This window comes from Patiria miniata, unplaced genomic scaffold (assembly GCF_015706575.1).
Source record: "Patiria miniata isolate m_02_andy unplaced genomic scaffold, ASM1570657v1 HiC_scaffold_13, whole genome shotgun sequence".
Classification (NCBI taxonomy): domain Eukaryota; kingdom Metazoa; phylum Echinodermata; class Asteroidea; order Valvatida; family Asterinidae; genus Patiria; species Patiria miniata.
This window is the reverse complement of record NW_024037051.1, coordinates 15,315,707-15,329,940: the sequence shown is the minus strand read 5'-3', so window position 1 is coordinate 15,329,940 and position 14,234 is coordinate 15,315,707.

Genomic DNA, 14,234 nt, shown 5'->3' with positions numbered 1-14,234 from the left:
TTTTAAAGTGTCAAGATAATGTGTCAATTCTACTGTGTTTCTGATGTACGCGGATGCGATAGGTGCTTGGTTTAATCACCGGAGTTCGCTTCTTTTCCCCGCGGTGATATTCTCACTTCACTCCCGTTGCCATTCCACGGCTGAGGGGGCCTCTTTCGCGACGAACTCGTTGCGCGTTGTCGTTGTCCCCCGGGAAGGTCTTGAAATTATGAGCGAAGGAAAAGTGGCACATTTAGGCACTGCATTATAATATCTATCAAAAATGTGAATTTCAATCGTAAATAACGTAGGTGTAATATGGAGGAACTTTTAGCTGCGTCATTAGAAAATGTTTTTTTTCTTGAACATCATCCTTCACATCTTGTAAAAAAAAAAAAGCTAAGATAAATCAACAAATTCTACAAAATGGCCTTTTATTCTCTGAAAAAAATTTCCTGGGTTAATTTTACCCAAGCCAGGGTAAGAACTGCAGCTACTCAAAATGTGGTTGTGATATACCCAATTGTTTGGGGTAGAATTTCTGTTAAATTCAACCAAAACTTGTAGTCATACAAGACCAAATTGAATTTGGTCTTGCATGACTACAAGTTTTGGTTGAATTTAGCAGCAGTTCTAATCGAAACAATTGGTTATAGCACAGCCCAATTTTGGGTAGTTGCAGTTTTCACCCTTGCTCGGGTAAAAATAACCCAGGCAATTGTTCAGTGTTCACAGAAATTGAATCTGCAATTCTAAATAGCTCAGCAGCTCTAGGTTTACTTAATGAAAATAAAAACCACCTACCCTGGCCTCATTTTTTTTGTATGCTAAGCAGACCAAAAAACCTAGCAAATTTATGCTCTAATCAAAAAAAATCTTAAGACACTTATACAACACGTATAAAATCAAATTTTGGCTGCATCCTTGTTTACTATAAGCATATACTTTTTGTGCTTAGCAAACGTCTTTGCCTAATAAACAGAAAGTGACCGAGTTAGAAAAAAATCTTTAAAATGATGTGGCTCGCTCCATTTAATGAAAAAAAAAATAACACAGGAATAAAGTACACGTAATTGACGAGTAACTGTGAACACTTCACGCAATTTGCATACTCTATTTACTAGTTATATCTTTTTGAATACAAATACCACAACATTCAGCTGTCCACCACTGACCATTTACCGATATACGCATTGATGAATACCCTTTTAAATACAACGAACCACTAAGGTTTTCCTACCTCCATAAATGGACGAAAACTTGCAAAGGAAAACAGACAAAAACCACCATCACACCATTTCACAAAAGAGTTGATTTGTTCCTCATAGTATACAAACACAAAATCTGAGAGTACAAAATAATGTTTCCCTCTTGACTCAAATCATTAAGATCCCATTTGTACTTGCATGGCTGTGTGTAATCTCTGGTTCTCATCAGCTGGATAGCTTTAAAAACATTTAACATTCCGTGAATGTAGGACTATGAAATACGCACTCTAGTATTGCGCATGCCTAACCGAGGATTGTGAACGTTCAACCAATAAAAGGGTAAAAGGGACTGATTTCACAGGAGTCCAAATTTCATGTGACACTGGAAAAGTGCTTAAAGGGAATATACAACATTTGCAAACATCGAAAAATAAAACTACCAAGTTTTTGCGAAATACCTTAATAGGATGTTGGTAAATGACAGTCTAAAGCATCCTGTAAAATTATGGCACCTGGTATACTGTCATTTTCAAGAAAAGTGGTATTTTTGTATCAATTTCCAACGCTGATCGGCCGATCAGCGTTGGAAACAACTGGCTTTTTTTCAAATACTGGCCCCAATTGACCATTGCACTTGTTTGCAATCGATTACAAACCTATGAACGGGTACGAGCCAGCTAGACTGGTTCCCTGACCTTACAATTCCCTAATGTATGTTAACTGCTCTGTTTCTTCTTTTATGGAGTCAGGGAACCAGACTACAGGAAAATGATCGTTTTTCTTGGTTTTTATAGCATTTTCGAACCCAAAACCTCCAAAAAGTCAGTGTAACTATATTTGCTTTATATTTCCAACCCCCCAATTCCATCCATTTCTGAAAATTACAGCAAAAGCAAATGATGTATATTCCCTTTAAGACCAGCTTCGCTCGTACCCCCCGCCCTGCTGTCTGCTGTTTTATCAACCGTTTAAGACCGGCCACGTGACGGGCTCTCGACCAAATGGAATAAGTAAAACTGTCTTAGGTATCTATGCTTTTTAAAGGGAAAAAACATTAATCCAGGTCACTTTCTTTTTGACCCTCCCTACATTAACGAGTACATCGATATCAGTCAGCATCATGATCTTCCAGGTTTGTTTTCGTTATGTTAATTTATAAACAATGAACGCACAAGAGCTCTAATCATGCGCATGCCAACTGAACAAAAGCACACACCTCCAAGATGGCCGCAGTGCAAACAATCTATACAGTAGTTCATTAAAATTGAACCCTGCGATGGGCCATACCGCAGAGAGTACGAAGTCCAACAACCAAAATAATTGTACATGCCAGACGCGAAGTATAATAATTTTCGTCAAATTGTATGATTTTCACGCTGCGCGGTAGCTATTAATCAGTAAAAGTAATTTCATCTGTCAGTCGCGATTGCGATATATACAGAAGATAAGACTCCAATCGGATGGCTACGCACGCTTTGCAAGGTCATAACACATGTGAACATTATCGGCTGTGATGTTTTGATAAAACAGCTTCAATAAAACAGAGTTCACGAGCGCATATGGCCACAGTGAGCGGCAGATTACCAGTACTTTTTGATAACCGCATCAACAAAATGTTTTGACGTTTTAACAAATATATGTTAAAATGAGATATAACTGTCCTAAACTATGTGAATTTGCAAGTTATGAGTTTTTTCAAACCATATGGCTACCTTTTCGTCGTTCTCGTGTTCAATAAATATTTCCTGAGATAACGAGGATCGCGAAATTCGTTCAAAATGTTCTCGATATATGAAATGATTTCAACCGATACTCGGTGTGACAGAAATGCATGTTTCTTTCACGTGGATCTCTTATTGCGGCGGAACATGGACAAAATAAAGGTATATACAATTTGTAAATGCAATTATGCTTGTAGTGACAAAAAAACAGGATGTAAAAATGTAATTTGCAACGTTTTCAATCATCCATCCTGAGGGGCCTTTGGCTCTGCGGAACCGGCTAAAATTAGAAAACACAACAGTTGGGAGGCGAGGGGAACAATATATCTTACAATATCTGGGAAAATGACTAGGTTTTCACAGGGTATTTTGGGGCTTTGTTTCGTCAAACATTTTATTAATCATAATAATGTATCTTCAGCACCTGCTGTATGTAGCGAAAAGACCGAGGCTGATTTGAAAAGCGGAACAGCTAATGGGAACTGGTGCCTGGATTATTCACCATTTTCAAGCCGCAGCAAACAGGATATTCAGGCTGCAAAACAATGTATCCGCTTAAAAAAAAAATTAAAAATTAAAAAGTCCTGGTTTTCAAGGCTGAAAGAGGCTGCAAAATTAAAGACTTTGATTTCTTTTTTTTTTTTAGATGGTAGCGAATGAAAGAATGTTTGCAAATGCTAAATAATATCATTTTGTAATAATTGTAGTAGGCCTACACGACTCAAGAAAATCTGCTAAAAAAGCATTAAAGGTATTGTCTTGACAAATTAATTTCGACTTTTAGAGACAAAGATGCTGTAAATCAATACATTGTATTAGGTTTTGCTCTTCACCGACGTATAAACACTGTATACTCAAGTGTGTTACAAAGATGCTATAGGCAAATTTGTGTTGAGCCATTTTGAGATTCGTGCATTACGTTAAACAGCCTTGGATTTATCAAAAATCTTTCATCTGAAATCTCAAACTCGAGAAAGAAATGTCTGCCAATTTCTCTTCTTTTTCCCCCGTCATCTTCTTCGATCTTGAAACCCGACTCTCTTTGTCCGGGCGCCCACACACCCCGCAAAGCTCCGAGCCGAGCAGCCACCGCCAGAGCCGTGATATGATGCGCTTGCCCTGGAAAAACTCGGTCAGTTAACCCCCATGGCACTCTCTCTTGACACGCTGGATTATTGTGGCCGTTCGTCCGTGTTTTAGGCGGGCACACACAACGCGCGCTCTTCCCATAAAATCATAAATTATATCCCCCGACGATATGATGTATCGAGAGTTTTTGGAGCATGGCTGTTTTTATATCTCGAAGTCGAAGAAAACACACTACTTTAGTATTCAATAAATGAAGATGTATTTCTTTTATTTCAGTTTCCCTTCGTAAAAAAAGCTTATCTTAATCTTTGCTTGATAACAGAAATCATGAATATTTAATATTTGCTTTACATGTTAAATTCAATAACGGCAAAGATCCCTTGCAGGCTTTCATTTAAGATTCCAAAATTTACAGAATTGGCGTGTCATACTTATAATCATTAATCTGCGTTTTATAATCTAAACTTAACTTGATCTACATGTACTTGAATGCGATATTAGCAGCAGCTATGGAAAGCCACGTGAAACATTTTGCTTAACACTACATACAAGATAATATTAAGAGTGATTTGAAATAACCCTCTTTAAAATGTGGTATGTAGGCCTATTTAACAAAAACAAAAGATCTCGAAAGTGGACCATACACACACAAAGAGAAAGTGATTTATAACGTGGGCCACAGTTCTGTGCAGGTATTTCTTGGTTTTGAAATATGTCAGGAATACTTCTTTCTAAGTCAGAAACAAAAAAAATGAATAGGGAGCAATGAATGGGGTGAGTCAGGGGTGACTGGCTGTCTTTGACTCGGAGTATCAAGATTATGCCCTAGTGGATTACTACACTCTCCCGGTGATCTCTTGATTCATGGGTTTGGCATTCACACTGAAACCGATCCGAACTGAAGCAAACAATCCTCTACGGATTGGGAACACCTCAATACTGAATGGGGGGAAATTTATTATTTTTTGGGTAAAGAAGGTGATTTCTATGAGTAACTCAAGACCACTATATCTTCTGGGAAAGCTTTCAAGCAGATTGAAGCTCGTTCCGCTTTTTCGATTGAAACTCAAGTTTTCTTTGTGGTTTTTTTTTAATATATATAAGTGCGACTTCAATCTAAGATTGAAATTGTTGTCGTTTTTAATCATAACCAAATCTACTCAAAAATAAATAAAACCTTCGGTCTGCCAACGAACTCAATGAACTTAAAATTCTGATTAAAATCTAAGTTTTTTTAAACCACAAATTTTTATAAGCTATATTCGCGGGCGATTTTGTAAAAAAACTAAAATGTTAAATTTGGAAATGTGGCGGTTATGGAAAATGTGAGAAAACGAATCTGAGAAACAAGTGAAAACTGAACTTTACAAAGATTGTTTACTTTGAAAAATGGAGTAGTTCTTTTTGATCGAGCAGATAGTTATGTAAATGGAACGCGTACTATGCCCCAAAGCATCTATAATACAACGATCTAATTTTTTTATGAGTGAAATATAAACTTCAAACTTATTATTCCCATCTCATCCAAGATGAATGCAGCTATCTAGTCGTATTACACAAGCTACCATGGACGTTGTATCATATTGCAGATACTTATCTCTCTATTTCTTTATGAGACAAGGGACGGCGATATGTCAAACGGAATAGGAATCGTTGCCGCATATACAAGCTGGCCCCGGTTCACGGGAGGGTTAATGTCATCCAGCGGGCCGAACCTCTGAGCCGATGGGGTTATTAGCTCTGATTGCCCCGGTACTCCGTACGGCCCGCTCTGCTGACCTCAAAAAAATCCTCGCAACAGATGAATGATTTCTCTTGGGTTAGGTCATAAAATTTGTGTCAAGCATCTGACAGCGAGATTGTGAAATGCCGGTTATTGTCCAATTTCTGTGCTAATTTGTTTCGTACTTGCACAACTTAAGTCGTATTTTTTTCTTTAATAGAAGCTGTATTTTTTACGATGCCTTTTTCACACTATAATGAATTAAAACATTTATGAGGAAATGCCGTATGTTTTACATTTCAAGAAGAGAAAAGAACCTTGCATTTCTTGCAAGTTTCCAGTGACAATTGTTAGCAACAACAAAAGCTGCTGATGTTGATATAAATTCCAGTTGCTTTGCATCTGAGTCACAGTGAGACCAATTTACATAAAATGAACTTATTTGTGCAATAAGAGATATGACTGTCTTCAAGGAAGGCAACTCTATTATATGATATCGGCCATGGTGTTAAACGATGGTCAGTGGTCAACTAACCCATATATTCATGGTGTACAGAAGATGCAACACCAATATCGCGTTTGCATATGTTTTTCATCCAGGCACCAATTTTATCGACACCCCCTCCCCGAAACAAAAATAAGGAAAAGATGGCTGTTTGAAAGCACAACTTAGCGGAAAACACAATTTAGCGAGATTATACTCAAATTTGTCAAAATATCCTCGATTCGGAGCACATCGAAAAATGAGACCATCACAATTTGGTCACTGCAGTCCTATATACACGCCATATGGCACCTGAGCAGGATCATTTTTCTGTCTTCAGTGTTTTTTTCCCCTTGGTGGTGAGTTATAGCCATTGAGCCTCCTCTCGCATAACTTATGACCGTGTTATTAGGCAAGGGGCCGTGGATTTGACCGGGGCAAGTTGTCCATCTAGAGGGGCCATTTATCACCATAACGAGGCAAATAGCCCATCTGTCGCACCTCGCCGCGGTCAATTATTAAGCTATACAGCTTGTAAAGAAATGTAAATGATGCAAGAACTTGGAGCAACACTCGGTAACTCTGACTTGATGACTCTGATTATAGATTAACACTGTGGGGTGTAAGACTAACACTGTGTGGTGTAAAATTAACACTGTGTGGTATAAGATTAACACTGCACGCAGTGTAAGATCATAGTAAGATTAACAACATAAGCAGTGCAAGATTAACATTATTGTTAGATTAACATTATGAGTGTTAGGTTAACATTATGTGCAGTGTCAGATTAATACCTATTATGGGTTAGATTAAAACCATGTGCAGTGTTAGATTAGCACTTTGTGCGGCATTAGATTAACACTTTCTGATGTTAGATTAACACCGCATCCAATGCTAGTTTAACACTGCATGCAGTGTTAGATTAACACTGAGTGGTATCTTTATTGAATGAATGGTTTAAAGTTAAGGTAACACTGATCATACAAAGAAAAACTAAAATTCCTCTCAATAAATAACTTGAAAGAATTAATTAGAAAACACTTCATTGAGAAAAAAAAACAAATACACAGTATCTCAACCCTTTCAACCACAAAAACAAAAGCAAGGGTCAGCAAATTTCTTTCTCATTTCGACCAGTGTCTTTATTACAGATGTGTAACAAATTGATTTTCTATTCAAAAAAATAACAATAAAACAACTTAATTAAAGTCAAACAATATAGTTTATTGTGCATATGGTTCTTACAGTACAGATATATCAAATTTTAATAGGGAAATAATTATGTGTGCATCTATATTTGGTGAAGGGTCACACACCTGTGATTTAATTTGAAGTTATGACTTCAAATCAAAATTGCCAATGAAAATAGGCAACCTTCTAATAGTGATGCTTGTAAATTAAAACTTACAGAATAAAATGAAGGCATTCTTCGGAAAAAAATGTTGCAACCTGACGCCACATCTGTGATCATGCACAAAGTCTATGGAGAGTCAAGACAATTTTCAAATGAAAGTATTTCCTAACACAATTGGAAATATTTCGCAGTCCCAGATTCATGTCTTATCATTTTTGCAATGAATGACCTTCATTGAGATGATATGTGAAGAAAAAAGTGGCTTCAGGGTGCAACATTTTTTTCCATTCGTCTTATACTCAAAGAATATAAATTGACATTTAAAGTAATTTTAAAGCAACTTGAACTGCTTTAGGCAGCAAAAGCTACAAACAAGTTAGTAAAAAAAACAATTCAGGAACATAAATAACAAAAACTCTGCCTAAAAAGGGCAACTTTGCCAACATTGGCTTAGCGCTTAAAAATGCACTCCTGTGCTATTTCCAGCTAACCCTCCTACTGTTTAAACAGTCACAGACAGTCAAAAATTAAATCCACTTCCCCTGCCATGTTTTTTACACAGGCTAGTCACACTCAGTCAGATCATACTTCCAGCAAGCCCTCTGACTAGTCAAATTCAGTCAACAGACAAAAGCAGGAAGCTGGAGGCACAGCTGGCTTATCAGTCACCCACAGTCAAAGTACAGCTGTATCAAGTTACATTAACAGTTACAGCCAGTCAATCCTGCTTTATGTAGGCTGTGACTGGGAGCTCTTAACTGGTGAAAACAGTCACTTGATTGATTCTGATTGAAAGAATGTATGTTTGCATAGGAGGGTTAATTTGAAAAAAATATATATCTGTTTTTCTAATTGTTATTTTTCCTAGCAACATAGAAGTTATTCACTTTTGAATGAGACATCAAATGAAAAAAATAATCCTCTGACGTTTCATTCTTGAATTCTTTTGTACAAACTTTGAATTATTTACGGCCGACAATAATTCGGCTCTTGTAGGGCGGGTTCATTTGTGTGCAAAACCATAGACTAAAGCCCTTTTCCACAGGTTTGCAGACACCCAAAATCGAAGGGAAAAAAGGAGTTTTCTTCGTTAAAACAAAACATACAGAAGAACAGCATCTATTTTGTGAAGAGCACGGGGCACGCATCTTTAAAGCATCCGAGACCGAAGGCTCACTAAGCAAGTAGGCATTTTAGAGGAAGGAAGATATTTCCCTTGGTGGTTCCTTTGTGAGTGGCCTACATCTCTCAGGTTGAATAACCTGACAAAATGTGTCATCTTGCTTCCATCTCTGGGAGCCCAAGGAATTCAGACAGATAGTGTGTCACTTTTTTGTTGTTGGGTGGGGGGGGGGGGGGCAGGGGAGAGATAAACCAGGGTTGAGAAAGCACTTTGCTCAAAGCCATTGTGAAGTGCCCATTGCAGTGACTGTAAAAAAAAACCACGGGTTTCTCAACCTTGAAACTGATAGGCCTGTTCGGGAGGTAAAGCCTACATGTATTTTTTGTGTGAGTAATTTCCCTTCGCTGGTGGAGATAATGGAACGAGTCAGATTCGGTCAAATATACTGAGCGATGAGATTGGGGTGATGTCAACATTTATAAAAAAAAATCAAGATTTTGAACTTGATGTAAGACAGGAATAAAATATTCTTGTCGAGGTTGTTTCATTTAAAAAAACACTGCCAAATTTGGGCAATCAAAACAAAATATTGAATCTACTAATTAAATTAAAAGAAAATGCATACACTTGATTGAGTCTTTGGATTTTTTTGTCTCATTTAAAATGTCGTGGCATAACATTTTTGTGATAAAATTTGCAGAAAATTAGATGCATTTAAAAAAAAGGAAATGTTTTACAATTTTTGTTAATCGTCGTGTCTCTCCGTGAGTCCGTTAGTTAGTAACAGACGTTGACATTGTCTATTGCTCCTACACATTTTGACCGATTTCAACCAAACCTTGTCAAAAGTATCAGTAGTCCAGCCCCAACATGTCACATGACCAAACTGAGGTCACAGGTCATCATAGGGTCACTGGGGTCAAAAATCAGATTTTTTTTTTACTCAAAACACTACTCCTTCCAGCAATTACACGGCATAATCACGTGACTCATGCATGAACATGAATTCGTTGGCCCGCAGTTTTCCGAGATCCGATCGAGCTTGTTTAAACCCAACACCCCCTCACCGTGTTCCAGTTATTTATTATTTTTCCTGGGTAAACAACCTCCGACTGACTCTCCCGTGTCCCCAAACCATTCAGCAGGCAACAATTAAGCACGAGATACCGTGTTAGCCCGTAACAAATCCCCCGGATTTGAAACGCTCTGTTTAAAGTACTTTATTTTTGTTCTTTCTCAAAAGTGCTTGCGGTGTAGAGCGTATCGTGTGTGTGTGTGTGAGCCATCATCATCATTCAAGCAGGGTTCCTCTTTTCTTTGCCCCTCGGAGATAAATGTAATGGCTGAGAGTGTCTCATCAACCTTGAACCAGATATCAGATGAACACCGCCTCCTTTTCATTCTTTTTCCCAGGATATTACTTTCCGCTCAGTTTTTTTTCCCCCCTCTACTCGCCAATCTCGATCCAAACAAGATTTTCTCGGCTTTTTGAACGAGGCCCCCAAGATTGATTACATGTCTTTTATTCTCTTGCAGGCGTTAGGTTTCTGAGAGTGCTCCGGTTTTTAGGGGGTGATATTGGGACGTTTTACTTGTGAGATGGGGATTAAGGGGGATAGAGAGAAAGTGTTTATGAAACAGCTGCGATATCGGTGACACAGATGGGATGTCTTGTCAGAAGAGACTGTGGGGTAAAATCATCCCTCCAATGTACGAGGGCGACATCAGATTAATTACAGTGCGGGAGAATGATGTTTGTGCACATTTCTGCCAGATTTCTGCAGCAATCTTTTGCGAAAGCATTTCAATGGGCCTGGGTCGTGAATGAATAAGTACAAACCGACATTACTCACAGGTTATTGACGCAAGTCTAAATCTTGTAACAGTTCAGAAATTACAGTTTTACAATCGTTGATTTGGAGAGTGAAGTACGGTTGCTAAATTGCTTCAATCAATGTGGTATTTCTACTGTTGCTTCCCAAAAAAATGGAGTCATTCCAGCAACCTCAATCACTCAAAATTATTGCCTACTATACATTTTATCTAGTCAATAGCCTGACAAAGCCACACAAGAAAATGTCCTCAAAGGTAATATACAACATTTGCAAACATCAAAAAAAAAAAAATACCCAATAAATATGAAATACCTTAGTTGACTAGCGAATGATAGTCTCAAGCATCCTGTGAAATCACAGCACCTGGTGTGCTGTCATTTTCAAGAAAAGTGAAATTTTTGTATCAATTTCCAACGATGGCCGGCCAACCATCGTTGGACAAAAAATTTATTTTTTCTTCCTCGAATACTGCCCCCAATTAACCAAATTGAGTTTATTATAGTCCACATTTTGAGGCAAGCCAGCTAGTCTGGTTCCCTGATCTGACGATTCCCCGACATCTATAAAATTGCTCCATTTCAACTGAAGTAGGGTCAGGGAACCACCAACCTCAGCATTTTTGTCTTGGATCTTTTTTCAGCATCTATGAACCTTAAACAGTTCAGTGTAACAATATCAGCAATACAATACTAACTCCCAAATCCATCCATTTCTGAAAATTACAGCAAAAGCAAATGTTGTATAGTACCTTTAAATTCAATAACGTTGCTGGATTTTAAAACGAGATATTTTAGAGACTGATACTGATGTATAGGATAAGCAATCTTTCACAATCTTGCAAAAGTGTCCATATTTCGCTCTCAATTGCAGCAGTTACAGAATTTATCCGCTATTTATCTATTCAGAGGGATGGTTCATGCATGGTAAAAGAGCAAGCAATGTGATTTCCATGACGTCAATCGCCGAGGTTTCGGTGTGATGTCTGCCATTATCGTCACAAATCTGCTTTAATCTTAAAATTGAGCATGGGGCTTGAATGCATTTGACTCGAGTCTTGTTTGATGGCTACATGAAGAGATGGGGTACAAGACCACTTGGAAGAAGGTTCTGATGAACACCAGTCAATTTGTGTAGAATTGAAGATTTAATCTTCATCCCACACAAAACTTTTAGTCATTTTATATCCTCTGCACAAACCAATTAAAAGTGACATCCTATTCAATTACACTTCCATTATACACTCCCATGTTTCAAATGAAAAAATAATCTGCTTGAAATGAAACATCGGCATTATGTATCCTATTTTTCCTTTGGTCATACCCTCCGAGCAAGGGCGTCAAACGCTTCTCAAAAGTGGGGGGGGGGGGGGGGGGGGGGGGGGGGGGATACACTTGCATCAGAATAAATGTGAATGCGAAGCAGTAACGGCGTGGGCCTGGAATTGTTTTTGATTCTAGATGCTCTGTGGTGTGATCTGGGGCAATTTCTGACTACTTTATTCAAGTTTTTGAGCAAAAGATTATCATTTAAATATCATTTTCGAGTTTGGAGTAATTGAATCAGCTCTTCTGAGCTATAGAATCAAATCAAACGAAAAAAGTGTGGGGGGGGGGCCAAACGATATGATGTCCCTCCCACTTAAAAATGTGAGAATGTCCCCCCCCCCCCCCCCCCCCCCCCCCCGATTGACGCCCAAGTATCACACACATGTACTTATAACGGCAACTTGTGTCGTACTTTTGTCATGTAAAGGCCCCTTGTGTGCTACTATGAAGCGTAGTTCATCGACCTTTGACCTGTTACCTTCACTTTTTTTTCAATTCTTGACTCGTCTCATATCTTGGTTGATGCAAAGAGGATGCAGGCTCACCAAGTGCAAGAAGCTACACCATCGGAGAAATCATATTATCTAGAAAAACAAAACAAACGAATCAAGTGCAAATGAAGCTGCAAGATTTAAAAGTAGATTCTATCCTGTCTGTTTCAAGGGCGGATCCAGAACACAAGTTTGGGGGGGGGGGGGCCCCTAAAAAAGATGTTGGCCCTCAAAAAGTGGGTCCAAAAACTAACAGCGTCGGGTTTGGGGCCCGCTTAAGGGCCCAGGAAATTTTTGGTCCCCTTTTGCTCCCCACATTTTCTTTAACTCTTACATGGGATAATCGATATATCGAATATTCTCGATATTGGATTTCTGATTATCTATTGATTACTGAAAATTCTGATATCGACGATGCTTAGGACAGACGAGACAGATTACATTGAATCCCACTCCCCAACAATAAACCTTGAAAACTGAGCTTGTTATGATATATGTGGGCCAATGAACAGGATGTTTTCTTGCATTGAAACTGCTGACAATAGTAGAATGAAATGAGCGGTTGGATCCTGGTTCACATGACGGTCACTACCAGGATAAGGTTACCAGCAAAATTTATAAGAATAAAAGAAAAAATCTGCCAATAAATTGGACTAAAATGAAACTTGATATAATCATCCTTAATACCTTTGGTCCATTAAGTCTAGCATTGGCTTTGCAACCTAATTGTTTTATCTGTCAAGAAGCATGACGGTCACTACCAGGATAAGGTTACCACCAACATTAAAAAGAAATTAACAAAAAAATCTACTGACACATTTGACTAAATTGAAACTTGATATAATCATCCTTAATACCTTTGGTCCATTAAGTTTAGCAATGGCTTTGCAACCTATCGTTTTATCTGTCAAGAAGCATGACAATATTATGAGTCTTAGTCCAATATGCCTAAATGAATACCCATCATCTGATTGGTGGGTTGTTGATCACATGTCATTAAATTATTCCTCCCAACTCATGGTGAAACTGCACTGCAAAAACAGAAGTTCTACTCCACGTAAAATAGATGCTCCATTGCACGGTCACACTGTTTGTGGCTCAATCAGATTTATTCAGGTGTTGTATAAAACAAATAATGAATGTTTCACATTCGTGCAATGGAAAGAATAATTTAAGTTCAATGGAATATTCAATTCCACTTGGCTTCGCCTCAGTTTCGCCTCGTGGAATAGACATTTATGTCTGTCACCTCAAGAAATTATTCTTACTATTGCACTCACAAACATTCATAATTTGTATACTATTATGCTGCATCCATGTTGGTCTGGTACCCTGAGGGCCAGCCAATTTAATATATAAATTATATGAAACTGACTACTCATGAGCAACTACAGACCATGTTCCACTTGTTTAGACATTTCCATGGTGTGGTCACGTGATGTTAACATATTAAATTTCACCGGGATTGCAAAATGAGGATGCTTCAGGATGTTTTAGCTGTTGTGCTATGCACAAACAGTTGACCACAACTTAGTTTATTAGGAATATGTGCACAAAACCTATAGTATCTTCGCATGAGCTGACGGCCGCGCGCCGTCGGCAATATGTTCAAATGTCCCTCCCAGTGGTCTCCCCCAATTCTCCCTTTGTAACCGTTGAGGGGGTACTTGCACACCGAGTCCATAGGTATGAAGTGAGATTGTCTGTGTGGTTTATACACTGGATGATTGAACCCCAGCTAAGGAATCCTGGGACTTGGTCCATGTCCATAAGCAAGATAATTTACTGTAAGGGAATTGTTCTCTCAACCAAGGACCAAATGGTTACTTGTAAGGGAGGACTCAGTTACTGCACGGTTTTATATGTCAAGAGTAAAAAGTAACAAGTTAAGTTTGTCACGAG